Consider the following 15,000-nt stretch of genomic DNA (forward strand, 5'->3'; position numbering starts at 1 on the left):
GCTTTGTGGCATTTTAACTTGATCCATTCAAACCCCTCTCCTCAGCTCCATGATAGCCCTGAAAACCAAAAGCCTGCAACCACAGTGAAAACCAGCAGCCTGGTGGCCACTGAAGGGAAAGAACGAGTATGGAGCTCTCTAGAAGCGCTATTCTCAGATAATTATCATTACTGACCTGTCTGACAGTTGCCTGGAAACACCCACTAACAAGGCTTCTATTTACCTGACCTGACTCAGAGCCTACTCTTTGCGAAGGTCCTTTTCCCTTTAGGCATTTGTCAGAACCAATCAGTGGCAGTTTTTTAACATAGTAGCTGCCTGAGGCAGCAGTAAACATTTGAGCAAACAAAAAGCTGACCAAAAAACTTAAAAGGAAAAGGTGAAAAATGAGATGTCCATTGAGGGCTTTGAAAATTTCTGACATGTTCCTGAGAATCTAGAAGAGTACACACATGCACAAGGCTGCACGTGCTTGGGAAAGAATTGAGAGGGCCCTAAGTTCTCACTGCTGACCTTGAGGCTTTGCACAAGCAGGAGGTGAAGGCTGAGGAAGAGTTGTAAACTGCCTTCCAGGGCATTGAAGTGGTGGCCCTACCATACAGAGACACTGGGCAAAGGCTGGGTGACTTGTTCCAAGAATTTAAGGAAATTTCTGTCCAATTATTAACTGACCATTAAGCTAAGCAAACAGAAACTTCGATGCCCACACATAACAAGGAATACAAATTTAATTTATTTTTATTTGTATTTATTTATTTATTTGGCTGCGTCGGGTCTTAGTTGTGGCATGTGGGATCTGCATTGCCGCTTGCGGGATCTTTGTTGCGGCATTCAGACTCTTAGTTGCAGCATGCGGGATTTAGTTCCCTGACCAGGGATTGAACCTGGGCCCCCTGCATTGGGAGTGCAGAATCTTAGCCACTGGACCACCAGGGAAGTCCCAAATTTTAAATAATTAGTACAGGAAAGTCACTAAACAAACAGCAGAAGCAACAGTGAAAACAACACATGGTGAGAGAATCAAAAAGATCTCAGGTTAATAACTTAGCCTTCTACATTAACAAACTAGAACTAGAAAAGGAAGAGCAAACTAAACCCAAAGCAACTAGATGGAAGGCAACAATAAAGCTTAGAGAGAAATTAATGGTAGAGAAAAGAAAAATAATAGAGAAAATTATTAATAAAATGAAATTTTGGTTCTTGGAAAATATAAACAAAATTAACAAACCTTTATCTAGACAGATGAAGAAAAAAAGAGAAAAGACTCAAATTAATAAAATCGAGAATGAAAATAGGGTCATGACTACCAATCTGATAGAAATAAAAAAAACTATAAGAGAATATTATGAACAACTGTATGCCAACAAATAGAAAATCTAGAAGAAATGGACAAGTTCTTAGAAAAACAAAGATTACCAACACTGACTCAAAAAGATCTGAATATCAAGTGAAGAAAAAAACGTACACAAAACAAATTCCAGACCCAGATGGCTTCACTGGCAAATTCTACCAAATGTTTAAAGAAGATATAACAACAATCTTTCAAAAAATCTTCTTAAAAATAGAAAAGGAGGAAATACTTTCCAACTCATTTTATTAGCTAATTTTACTCTGATACTGAAACCAGACAAAGGCATAACAAGAAAACTATAAGCCAATATATTTTGTATATATAGTCACAAAAATCTTCAACACAATGTAAAAAATATATCCAGTAAAATATTTAAAAAATTACACACCACAACCGAGTGGGATTTATTCCAGGAATATAATGCTGGTTGAATATATTAAAAAAAATCAATCAATGTAATATGTCACACTAATAGAATTAAGGACAAAACTACATGATAATTTTTTTTTTAATTAAGGGTACTTTTTATTTATTTATTTTTGGCTGTGTTGGGTCTTCGTTTCTGTGTGAGGGCTTTCTCTAGTTGTGGCAAGCGTGGGCCACTCTTCATCACAGTGCGCGGGCCTCTCATAATTGCGGCCTCTCTTGTTGCGGAGCACAAGCTCCAGATGCACAGGCTCAGTAGTTGTGGCTCACGGACCTAGTTGCTCCGCGGCATGTGGGATCTTCCCAGACCAGGGCTCGAACCCGTGTCCCCTGAATTAGCAGGCAGATTCTCAACCACTGCGCCACCAGGGAAGCCCCTACATGATAATTTTAATAAATGCAGAAAAGGCATTTGAGAAAATCTAATCCTCTTTCCTGATAAAAATACTCAATAAACTAGGACTAGAAAGGAACTTCCTCAACTTGATAAAGTACATCTATGAAAAATTCATAGCTAACATCATACTTAATGGTGAAGGAATGAAAGTTTTCCCCTTAAGATCAGGAACAAGACAAGGATGTCCAATTTTGCCACTTTTATTAATTGTCCTAGTTTCTAACTAGGGCAATTAGACAAGAAAAATAAATAAAGGCGTTCATATTGGAAAGAAAGAAGTAAAACTTGCATCTTGGCATGTTTTTGCAGATGACAAAATCTTGTATACAGAATATCCAAAGGAAGAAAGACTGCTAAAGCGAACAAATTATTTTAGCAAGATATAGGATACAATATCAACATGCAAAAATCACTTGTATTTTTATACACCAGCAATGAACAATCCAAAAAGAAAGCGAAGAAAACAATGCCACTAACAGTAGCATTGAAAATAATAAAATGCTCAGGAAATTTAATACAAGAAGTGTAAGACTTGGGCACTACAAACTGTGAAACATCCTTGCAGACAACTCAAGAAGACCTAAAATAATGGAAAGATAGAATGTATTCAGGGATCAGAAGACTTCAGGTTGTTAGGATGGCAACACTCCCCAAATTGATCTATTTACAAATTCAACACAATGCCTATTAAAATTCTTCTCCCATTTTTGCAGCAGTTGACAAGTTGATCCTAAAAGTCGTATAGAAATGCAAGGGATCCTAAATTGCCGAAACAATCTTGAAAAAGAGCAAGTTTGAAGGACTCACATTTCCTCATTTCAAAAGTGACAGCAACCAACACAAGTATCTAGGCGGATAGAAGAAGTCTATCTGGGACATCGCTGCTAGTGTCGCAGATAAAAGAGAGAAGAGGACTACTACACGACGACTCTGCTCATGATTGGTTCATGTCACTCTGGTTCACACTCCATTCGCCAAATAAGTCATACGGCCAAGCCTGATATCAGTGGGAAAAATGTATATTCCTCTCTTAAGGAGGGGGAGGGAATATTTTGAGCAGTTACATTAAATACCACAGGCAATTTTTCAGATAGACTGATGGCATACTAATATGGGGTCTAGTCATAACAGAAGGGTATATTGGGACCATTCTCTTTGCTCTCTCCTCCCTGCAAGTTTATAAGGCATTACAATTAAGGATAAATGTGATGTTTGGAATATAAATGAATGACTGCTATTTGGCAACACAATACAAAACAAAATTGACGGATTACCAGCATCTGGGCAGCATATCTCTTGAGTACCTGGCTGCTTTCAATACTCAGATTGCCCCAGAAAAAGGTCAGCCCATAGCTTTCTGTCCCTGGGCAGCCTGAGCAGTAGTACATATATGCTGCCCTTGGCTATCGCCATCCATACTGGTAGAAGAGCTCTTTATTCCTTAACCATTCAAGGCACGATCCGGCTCATGGGGGCTCACCCTGTTCTCCATCACTGGTGAGCGTTGTGCCCTCGCTGGGTGGTGAGATGCTGTAACCCTTCCCTCTCTCCTGCCTCCTGAAAGGATGGAGGTGGCATTTAAGTTTCTTCTGTTTTATTTTCCCTTTGGATATCTGCCTTCTTGATATAAAGATTTCATCATTTACAGAATAAGGAATGTTCTCTCAGCTCTACTCGGGGAAACAGACATTTAGTTTTTAATCAGCCTAAATGAATGAATCTGCTTATTCACAGGCACAGTCCTGCTCCTGATTTTCTGCAACTTTCATCTCTCTTGGAATCTCTAGAAAAAAAGAGAAAAACCACCTCTGGTCATAAAGATAAGGACTGGAATGGCTTCAGATACATTAGGAAGCGACTTGGGATTTCCCATCTGGTTCTAATTATGCAGGCTTCTGAGAAGCATGTAGTCATGGGTGTGTTGACATCATCTTCACACTTTCTGAGGCCTCTGCCAGGGAATCAGTCAGGATCTAGGAACAGGGCAAAGAGGTGTTAAAGTAAAATCTCCTTCTGAAAGGGCACATTTCCTGGTCCTGTAGCAACAAGGGACCATTTCTAGGAACTTCAGAATTTAGATACATGCAAGATGTTCAATCATGCTCATGAGTAATGAAATCTATTTTTGAATAGCAGTGAGATCCAGTTATTTATCTATCAAATTGACAAAAGTTAAAATGTTTGGTAAAACCCAGTGAGTGTGAGGAAATAGGCATTCTCATTCATTTGATGTGGGTGTGTTGTCCAGTGCAGCTGCTTTGAAGAGCAGTTTGGAAACACCTGTCAAAGAAAAAAATGCTTTCCCTTTGGCTCAGTGATTGATCCTCTGTGAACAGATTTTACAGATACATGAATCTGTGTGCAAAGACATGTTTAGACCAGCTTTCCCCTTGCTGCATGGTATTGTACTGTACCTGCCTTATACTGTAACTAACCTAAATGTTTATCAGTAGCAGACTAATTAAATGAATTAAGGCCTATCTATAAAACAGAATACCATGAGGCTGTTTAAAGCACTGAAAAATATCGGTGTATGCTGGCATGGAAAGAGAGTCAACACATCTTGCTAAGTGTTAAAAGCAAGTTAGAAGATGATTCTTTTAAATGAGGGATCTTCAACTTCAGCACTATTGACGACTTGGGTCAGATAAGTCTTTGTAGTGGGGACTTTGCTGTGCATTGTAGGATGTTTTGCAGCATCTACTGAGCAGATGCCAGCGGCAATCCCTACCACTCTCAAGCCATGATGATAAAATATGTCTCCAGACATGGCCAGATGTCCCCGGGGGAGAGGGCTGCAAAAGCATCCCTGGTTAGGAACCGCGGCTCTAGATGCGTGTAAGTTAAGAGCTGTGGGTGTTTGTGTGTGCACAGATCATGTTTAGAATAACCGTATGAATGACTGGCTGCCTCTGTACAGCTGGGGCTAGGATGGTAGGTGGGAGAAAGACCCAGGTTGCATTGTAAATACTTTTGTATTGTTTGAGTTTTAGCATGTGTGCTATTTAAAAACTCAGATTAAAAGTAAACTACACAATGATATCTCCATGACTGCTGAAGTTAGAGGTAGAAAGAGCATTTTTTAAAATGCCATTTTGACCCAAAGAGCGTGGTACCTTTTTTTCCCTTGCAGTTTGGAATGTACTCAGGGTGAAGGGTTATAGAACAGCAGCAAGATGGGCTGCCACTGTGCACCATGATGAACGTGTGCTTGGAGATATAAACTGAGCCCCTGTAGCCACCACTGAATAAGTTTGGGAAAATGATTTTCTGGAAAGAGCATGAACGGACCTTTGGAACTAGAACGATTTAGGTTTTAATCCAAGATTTGCCTCTTAATGGCATGTGTCCTTGCCCAACTTAACTCTCTGAGCCTCAGTTTCCTCATTTGTAAAGTGAGCAAAAACGTATCCAGTTCATAGAAATTCTGTGATTATTAAATAATACACACACATATGCACAATTTCTACATAAAACTCTGGTGACTACCAGTTAAGGGTACCCTTTCTGAATGCCAGTTACACGGGGCCCGCATCATGATAATTAAGAGCTTTTTGTTTGGAATCAGACTAACCTACATCCAAATCTCAACTCTACCACAAGGTTGCCTTGTGACCTTAGGAAAATCAATTAACTTCTCTGGACCTCATTTTTCTCATTTTTTTCTATATTAAAAAAAATTCCCATCACAGAAATTGGAGGCACCTGACACATGGCCCACTTTGATTCTACAAAGGCTGAAGGGTTGGAAATATGTCTCAGATCCTATATTACTTAGGGACAGAACTCAAACTGGTTTAGGTCAAAAAGGAGATTCAATGATCCACGTCCAGGCATCCCCTGGAGATAATGCAGGCTCAGTTCTAGACCACTGCAATAAAGCAAATATCAAAATAAAGTGAGTCACACAAATTTTTTGGTTTCCCAGTGCACATAAAAGTTTTGTTTACACTATACCATAGTCTATTACATATGCAATAGCATTATGTCTAAAAAGACAACGTATATACCTTAATTTAAAAATACTGTATTGCTAAAAAAAAATGCTATTATCTGAGCCTTCAGTGGGTCAAAATAGTAACATCCAAGATCACTGATAACAGATCATGATAACAAATAAAATAATAATGAAAACTTTAGAAATATTGTGAGAATTACCAAAATGTGACACAGAAACACAAAATGAACAAATGCCGTCAGAAAAATGATGTCGGTAGACTTGCTCCATGTAGGGTTTGCATAAATCTTCAATTTGTAAAAAACACAGTATCTACAAAGCACGATAAAGTGAAGCACAGTAAAACGAGGTCTGCCTGTACTGGAACAGTTTAGGGATTATTCTTACACGGCTACTTCAGGCATGACTGGTTCCAGGCACTCTGTCAAAAGGGCTTGGTCTCTTTCCATCTCATTGGTCTGTTTTGCTCAGCATTGGTTTTATTCTCAGGCAGGCTCTCTCCATGTGGTAGCAAGATAATTGTACACACTGGGAAAGCTTAGTATAAACACAGTGCCAACTACCAAATGGTCCCAGCAAAGTCCGCATACACTGTTGTATTATTAATCCTCTCTGAGTCCTGCTCCCATCTCTGAAACAATCACTATGTCCAGGAAGATGCAATGCTCTGCTTGGTCAGCCCTTGTTCATGGTGCCCATCTCTGAGCACAGAGTGGGGTTAGTGCCTCTGAACCATATGGAGAAGTCACGAGAGGGGAGAAGTTGTGAGCTGTTATCCATGTCATTTCCCATAATAGATAATGTGTTTTATAGTTTTCTTTTCTTTTCCTTTCTTTTACTAACTTTCTTCTCTTCTAGACCCTGAGTAGAACAAAGGCTCTACGTCTCAATGAGCTCAGGGTCTAGTACAATACCTAAAACATATAGGTGATCAATAAGTATCCCTATAATGCAATGAATTACAGGGACCATATGCCTTTTAATGATCTTGTCTGGAATCTGTCCTGCAGCTCAAAAGTATTTGTTGAATGGATTGATAATTTCTCTGGGGATAGAAATCATGTCTGATTCACTGTATTCTCAGTGAAATACACATTAAGTGACCAATTAATACTTGTTAAGTAAGCGATTGGTTGAGTGAATGATTTCTAAGTTCCACTACAGCAGGGATCCCATCTCTTTTGTCTCTCAATTTGTAGTGACAGGTCCAATAATCCCTACCCTCTAGGGACCCAGGTATCTCCAGCCACACTCTTCCTCCCCCACGGTGGACAGCTACTCCTCATCTGTTCCCCAGAAGATGTCCAGAGGATGGGGGCCATGGGGAGAAGGTAGTGGGTTTGAATATAAAGAAGAGGCAAGAAGAAGGAGACAAATGAGGAGTTCATTTGAAGTTCACGTCTATCTTATTTTGGAAGGAAGTGGGAAAGGAGAACAAAGTTTTCATGAATAATGCTGCTTATTAAAATGCCTGCTCTCTCTGATGGTGATTAAGATGGATGCAGCATCATACTGACTTTCAGAGAGAGTGGGAGTACAGCTGACAATTTTCCCATCAGAGTTTTTCACAAAGAAGGAGCAACTCCTAGGTCCCTTCCCTTCCCTCCTCCTGCTCTAGGCTGCCTTTCCTGCAGAGCTTCTTGCTGCTTCAAGGCACTGGGGGAGGAATTCATCAGGGGCTGACAAGTGGCAAATGCCATTAGCTTTCAACTACATTAAAGGATGTGAACAAGCAGGGATGGTGCCTTATTCCCCTCTCCATGTTCCCAGCCCCTGTGCCTACTATAGTGCCTGGGTCCTGGCAGGCATATAATACTTTGAATCAGTCTTTCATGGTTATCTGTCACTTTTGGCATTCCACATTCATTTCCTTTTCTTGTATTATCAATTCCTTTCTTTTGTTTTGGAGAACCACTCCCTTACCTCAATCCATGGTTCTGGGGATCAAAGGAGCTAATTTCATAAAGTTCCTAAAATACTCCCTGGCTCAATTAATATTAGCTATCATTATAGCTAGTTCTACTTTATATTAGAATTCATGAAACACCCATGAAGCAGGATACCATAAATAAACTATCAGATTGTATGGAAAAGATCTTTTACATTAAAATATCATAACCAATTTTTTAAAGAACAAAATAAGCATAAGAGTTGGAAGAAAAATCAAGAGGAAGTAGGACCAAAAGATAAAGACAAACAGACACATACATACATATTTTTAATTTGAGCTTCAATCCAAGAGGTTCAATATTTCACTAAAAAGAGTTTTCAAAAAATAGAAAAGGAATTACATTGGAAGGAAAATTATCAAAGAAAAAATACAAGAAAAATTTCAAGGTTTGAAAAACACTCTCTTTCTAACACAGTGACCAGAATAAAAAGTAACAACAATAAGTTAACAAACTAAGATATATCATCATTAAGTTGTAAAACAAGGTGAATAGAGAAAATAATTAAAATGCTTCAAATCAGAAGAAAAAGAAATAATTGGAAATCAGTATGGTATTAGTTTATTTAGCAACGACATTGGAAATTAGGCAACAATAGAGCAATGATTTAAATATTCTGACTAATAATGGTTTCCACATAAAAATTCTATAGCATTCAAGCTAGAGATCAAGGGAGAGCTTTTTTCCTTCACATTTGTAAGTTCTCAGAAAGCTCTTGGACAGTGTGTTCTCCAAAAAGTAGTAACCCAAAAGGCAGAAAAACAAGATTCCTAAGGAAGGAACCAGCAGAAAACAGAAGCAAAGGTAATTTTAAGAATGGTTTTGAAAGGAATTCTCTAGATCACAGTGGGAAGTAGGCCCAGAGAGCAACTAAAACAGATAAGAGCAGGAAAACAGAGGAACTTGAAAGATATGAATAGAGCATCTCCAGGAAAACAGTGGAACCAATAGCATAACTGTTTCATTTGACCGTGAGAAAAATAGTGTTAAAAGGATTTCTAGAGTTCTGTGTGAAACAGAAAACTAAGCAAATGAAAAACTGAGGCAATTATCAACTCCAGGAAAATATAAAGTTACATAACTGAGAAAAGATAATCAATGTATACTGTTTGACTCAGCAGTAAACTTACATGTACTAACTAGGCCATGACCTATCCATGAACACATAGTTATATTGCAAATACTGAATGTTTAATTATATTTGAGATATGATTTTATTGGAAGGTTTAGGAAATGAACTACAAAACAATCAGAAGATAATAAACAAGATGAAAATCGTAAGTCCTTATCTATCGATAATTGCTTTAAATGTAAATGGATTAAATATTCCAATAAAAAGACATAAAGTGGCTGAATGGATAAAAAAACAAGACCCAATTATGTCTTGTGTAAAAGACACTCACTTTTTAGATTTAAGGACACATGTAAGCTGAAAATTAAGGGACAGAGAAAATATATTCCATGCAAGTGGTAACCAAGAGTGCAGGGGCAGCCATACTTCTATCAGACAAAATAGACTGTCAAAAACTGTCACAAGGGCTTCCCTGGTGGCGCAGTTGTTGAGAGTCCGCCTGCCGATGCAGGGGACGTGGGTTCGTGCCCTGGTCCGGGAAGATCCCAAATGCTGCGGAGCGGCTGGGCCCGCGAGCCGTGGCCGCTGAGCCTGCGTGTCCGGAGCCTGTGCTCCGCAACGGGAGAGGCCACAACAGTGAGAGGCCCGCGTACCATAAAAAAAAACAAACAAACAAAAAAAAAACACTGTCACAAGAGACAAAGAAGGTCATTATATAATGATAGAGGGATAATTCATCAAGAGGATATAACAATTATCAATATATATGTACCCAACATCAGAACATCTAAATATATTAAGCAAATACTAAATACATTAAGCAAATTTCTGAAGGTAGTAATAGCAATGCAATAATAGTGGATTTCAATACTCCACTTTCAACAATGGATAGATCATTGAGACAGATAATCAATAAAAAAATTGGACTTGAATTTTACTTCAGAGTAAACAAAACCACAGAAATACATATAACATTCCATCCAACAGTAGCAGAACACACATTCTTCTCAAGCATATGGAGCATTCTCTAGGATAGATCATATGTTAGGTCACAAAATTAGTCTTAGCAAATTTAAGAAGATTGAAATCTTGCCAATTATATTTTCCAATGACAACAGTTTCTTACTAGAAATCAATAACAGGAGGAAAACTGGAAAATTCACAAATATGTGGGATTAAACAGCACACTCCTGAACAATCAGTGGATCAAATAAAAAATCAAAAGGAAATTTTTTAAAGATCTTGAGAAAAATGAAAAAGGAAACACAAATACCAAAACTTATGGGAGACAGCCAAAATAGTTCTAAGAGGGAAACTTACAGCAAGAAATTTGTAACATTAAGAATAAAGAGGGCTTCTCTGGTGGCACAGTGGTTGAGAGTCCACCTGCTGATGCAGGGGACACGGGTTCGTGCCCCAGTCCGGGAAGATGCCAAATGGCACGGAGCGGCTGGGCCCGTGACGCATGGCCACTGAGCTTGCGCGTCCGGAGCCTGTGCTCCGCAACGGGAGAGGCCACAACAGTGAGAGGCCTGTGTACAGCAAAAAAAAAAAAAAAAAAAAAAAAGAATAAAGAAAGATCTCAAATAAACATCCTAACTTTATACCTCAAAGAAGTAAAAAAAAGAATAAATTAGGTAACAGAAGCATAAAGAAGAAAATAATAGATATCAGAGCAGAAATAAATGAAATAGAAACTAGAAAAACAATAGAAAAGATCAATGATACTGAGCTGAGGTTTTGTAAAGATAAACAAAATTGACAAACCTTTCACTAGACTAAGACAAAAGAGAGATTTAAATAAATAAAAATGAAAGAGGATATATTACAACTGATACCATAGAAATACAAAGGATCATAAGAGACTACTGTGAACAGTTATACACCAACAAATTGGACAACCTATACAAAATGATACATTCCTAGAAATATGCAAACTACAAAGACTTAATTATGAAGAAATAGGGAATCTGAACAGATCAATTACTGATAGGAAATTAAATCAGTAATCAAAAACCTCCCAACAAAGAAAAGCCCAGGACCAGATGGCTTCATGTGTAGATTCTACCAAACATTTAAGGAATAATTAATGTCAATCCTTCTGAAACTCTTACAAAAACTTGAAGAAGGGAATGCTCCTAAACTCACTTTATGAGGCCAACCGTGCCCTGATATCGAAGCTAGGTAAAGATCTACAAGAAAAGAAAATTACAGGCCAATATCCCTGATAAATATAGATGCAAAAATCCTCAACAAAATACTAGCAAACAAAATTCAACAGCACATTAAAAGGATCATACACTACAATCAAGTGGTATTTATCCCCAGGATGTAAGAATGGTTCAACATATGCAAGTCAATGAATGTGATACACCACGTTGACAGAATGAAGGATAAAAATCATATGATTGTCTCAATAGAAGCTGAACAAGTATTTGACAAAATTCAACATCTGTTCATGATAAAAAATCTCAACAGATTAGGTATAGAAGGAATGTACATCAACATAATAAAGGCCATATATGACAGACCCACAGCTAACATCATACTTTAATGGCGAAAGCTGAAGTCTTTTCCTCGAAGATCAGAAACAAGGCAAAGAAACCACTCTCAACACTTCTATTTATTTAGTTATTTATTTATTATTTTTTGTGTGTGTGATATGCGGGCCTCTCACTGTTGTGGCCTCTCCCGCTGCGGAGCACAGGCTCCAGACACGCAGGCTTAGCGGCCATGGCTCATGGGCCCAGCCGCTCCGCGGCATGTGGGATCTTCCCGGACCAGGGCATGAACCCGTGTCCCCTGCATTGGCAGGCGGACCCAACCACTGCGCCACCAGGGAAGCCCAACACTTCTATTTAACATAGTATTGGAAGTCCTAGCCAGAGTAATTAGGCAAGAGAAAGAAATAAATGGCACCCAAGTCGGAAAGGAAGAAGTGAAATCCTCTGTTTGCAGATGACATGATTTTATATATAGAAAATCCTAAAGGTGCCACCAAAAAACCTGTTAGAGCTAATAAAAGAACTCAGTAAATTTGCAGGATACAAATTCAACATACAGAAAATCAGTTATATTTCTATATGCTAACAGTAAACTATATGAAAAAGAAATTAAGAAAATAATCCCATTTACAATGGCATCAAAAAGAACTGGAATACATTTAACCAAGGAGGTGAAAGACCTGATACTGGAAAACATAAAACCTTGATGACAGAAACTGAAGAAGACATAAATAAAGGGAAAGATATCCTATGTTTGTAGATTGGAAAAATATTTTTAAATGTGCAAGCTATCACCCCATGCTATCTACAGTTTCAATGCAAATATTAGCAAATTTCCAATGGCATTTTCCACAGATAATAAAAACGATTCTAAAATTCGTACGGAACCACTTAAGACCCTGAATATCCAAAGCAATCTTGAGAAAGAAGAACAAAGCTGAGGCATCACATGACATTATTTCAAAATGTACTACAAAGCTATAGTAATCAAAATGATATGGTACTGGCTTAAAAACAGACACATAGACCAATGAAATAGAATATACAGCCCAGAAATAATCCACACATTTACAGTCCATTGATCTTTGACAAAGTTTCCAAGAACACACAATGGGGAAAGTATAGTTTCTTCAATAAATGGTGTTGGGAAAACTGGATATCCACATGCAGAAGAATGAAATTGGACCCTTATCTCAGACCATCAGTAAAAATCAACTCAAAATAGATTAAAGATTTAAAACATATATCTAAAACTACTACAAGAAAACTATTATATGGAATTCTGCAAAAGGCAAAACTATGAAAATAATATAAAGACCAATGGTTACCAGGTATATATGGTGGGGACAGGGGAGATGAATATGCAGAGCACAGAATTTTTAGGAAAGTGAAAATACTTTGTATGATACTCAAATAGTGGATATGAGTCATTACATATTTGTCCAAACCCATAGAATGTACAACACCAAGATGAACCCTAATGTAAACTAGGGACCTTGGGTGATAACAATGTGTTGACATAGATTCATCAGTTGTAACAAATGAACCATCTGGTGGAGGAAGCTGATAATGGGGGAGGCTGTGCATGTGTGGGGGCAGAGGCAATATGGGAAAATCTGCACCTTTCTCTCAATTTTGCTGTGAACCTAAGATTGCACAAAAAAAATAGTCTTAAAAGTGCATAGAGCCAAATACTCACACACAAATGAGTAAAAATAGGTAAATATGAACAAGCTCAATGGATTATACCAACGTCAGTATCCTGATTGTGATTTTTTACTACAGTTTTGCAAGATATTATCATTAAGGGAAACAGTAAGTGACACACAGATCTCTGTATATTATTTCCTACAACTGTAAAAAAATTAAAATCCCACTGACTACTGACTGGAGTCGTGGATTCCCCTCTACTTCACTGCTGGAGGTGACCATTAATTACTTTTACGTATATTCTTCTAGAATACATATAACAGCAGGAGCAGAAAGAGCCCAGTGAATTCAGACAAGCCTGGATTCAAATTCAAATCCCACCACTCAGTAGCTTTGGAGAAGTAACTTAACCTCTTTGTGTCTTAACCTCTTCTTCATTAAATGGGCTACAATAATAGTAGTTAAATTGTTCTGAGAAATTAATAAGTGTCAGTCTGTTAGAACAGTGCCTGGTATCTAGTAAATGCTCAATATTAATTTTAATATGCATGTATCCTCAGAAAACATGGAGCATAATTTTCTTTGATGTTGATTTTTGTGTTTTATATAAATGGTATCATGCTCTCTGTGTCAGTCTACTATTTACTTCTTTTTTTTTTTCTGGCCATGACAATATATCTCATTTCTTTCCATGTCACTAATATCAAATTATCTCATTCTTTGTACTTGTTGCATAGTATTTCATGGTTGGCTATACTTAAATTTATTTACCATTTACCTACTGATGGAGATTTGGATTGTTCCTAACTTTGTACCAGCTAAATTCATGTGAGTATGTCTCTGAACTATACATGAGAGATGGAATAGCTGGTTCACTAAATATGGCTTTGAAACTTTCAGATGATGTGTTAAGATTCAGTGCAGTCTACATAAACTTCAGGGTCCCAGCAATGGTTTGAAAAATCTCCTTGCCACTCGTTAAAAATTACTTGATTGAAAATGTTAACCTGAAACAAACAGACTGCTGATATTTCTCCATGAAAGATGGGTTTATTTGGGCTCAGCAGAGAATTGTAATTCAGGGTCTGCAACCATGGTGAGTCACTGCAAGTCCCCAAACGACAAGAGGAGGAGAGAGGGAAAGGAAGTTGGGGGGGGGTGGCTGCTAATAGTAAACTAAGAGTCTGTGGCTTTTCATTGGCTGAGTCCTCTCCAGGAAAGAAGAGGAGTCTTCTTCCCAATGGGCTGTGCTATCATCACGAGGCGTGAGAGCTCCCCCTTCTGGTCTCCCAACTCTGTTTAACTGAGGTTTCTGTTCATTTTTTTACAAGCCATAACTTACATATTATAAAATGTATCTACGTTGTAAATGTACACACATTTGCAAGCAGCACTGTTATTCACTTTGTTGTGTATTGAATTGTGTCCACCAAACAAGATATGCTGAAGTCCTGACCCCAGTACCTCAAAATGTGACCTTATTTGAAAATAGGATTGTTATAGGTATAATTAGTTTAGTATGACTTTCTGTTGTTTTAAACCACCCACTTTGTGGTACTTGGTTACAGAAGCTCTAGGAAACTAATACACATTATTTTTTTATTGTTGTTGTTTTGAAGTATAGTTGATTTACAGTGTGTTAATTTCTGCTGTACAACAAAGTGATTCAGTTACACATATACATACTTTTTAA

At 37.9% G+C, this 15,000-nt stretch overlaps 1 non-coding gene across 1 annotated transcript; it reads right to left on the bottom strand.

The window, feature by feature from the left end:
• Window positions 1-863: 863 nt before the first annotated feature.
• TRNAG-CCC (transfer RNA glycine (anticodon CCC)) lies at window positions 864-936 on the bottom strand. The gene has a single exon. It is a non-coding gene; the product is annotated as a tRNA-Gly (tRNA).
• Window positions 937-15,000: the final 14,064 nt, after the last annotated feature.

This window comes from Lagenorhynchus albirostris, chromosome 15 (genome assembly GCF_949774975.1).
Source record: "Lagenorhynchus albirostris chromosome 15, mLagAlb1.1, whole genome shotgun sequence".
In the NCBI taxonomy this organism is placed as follows: domain Eukaryota; kingdom Metazoa; phylum Chordata; class Mammalia; order Artiodactyla; family Delphinidae; genus Lagenorhynchus; species Lagenorhynchus albirostris.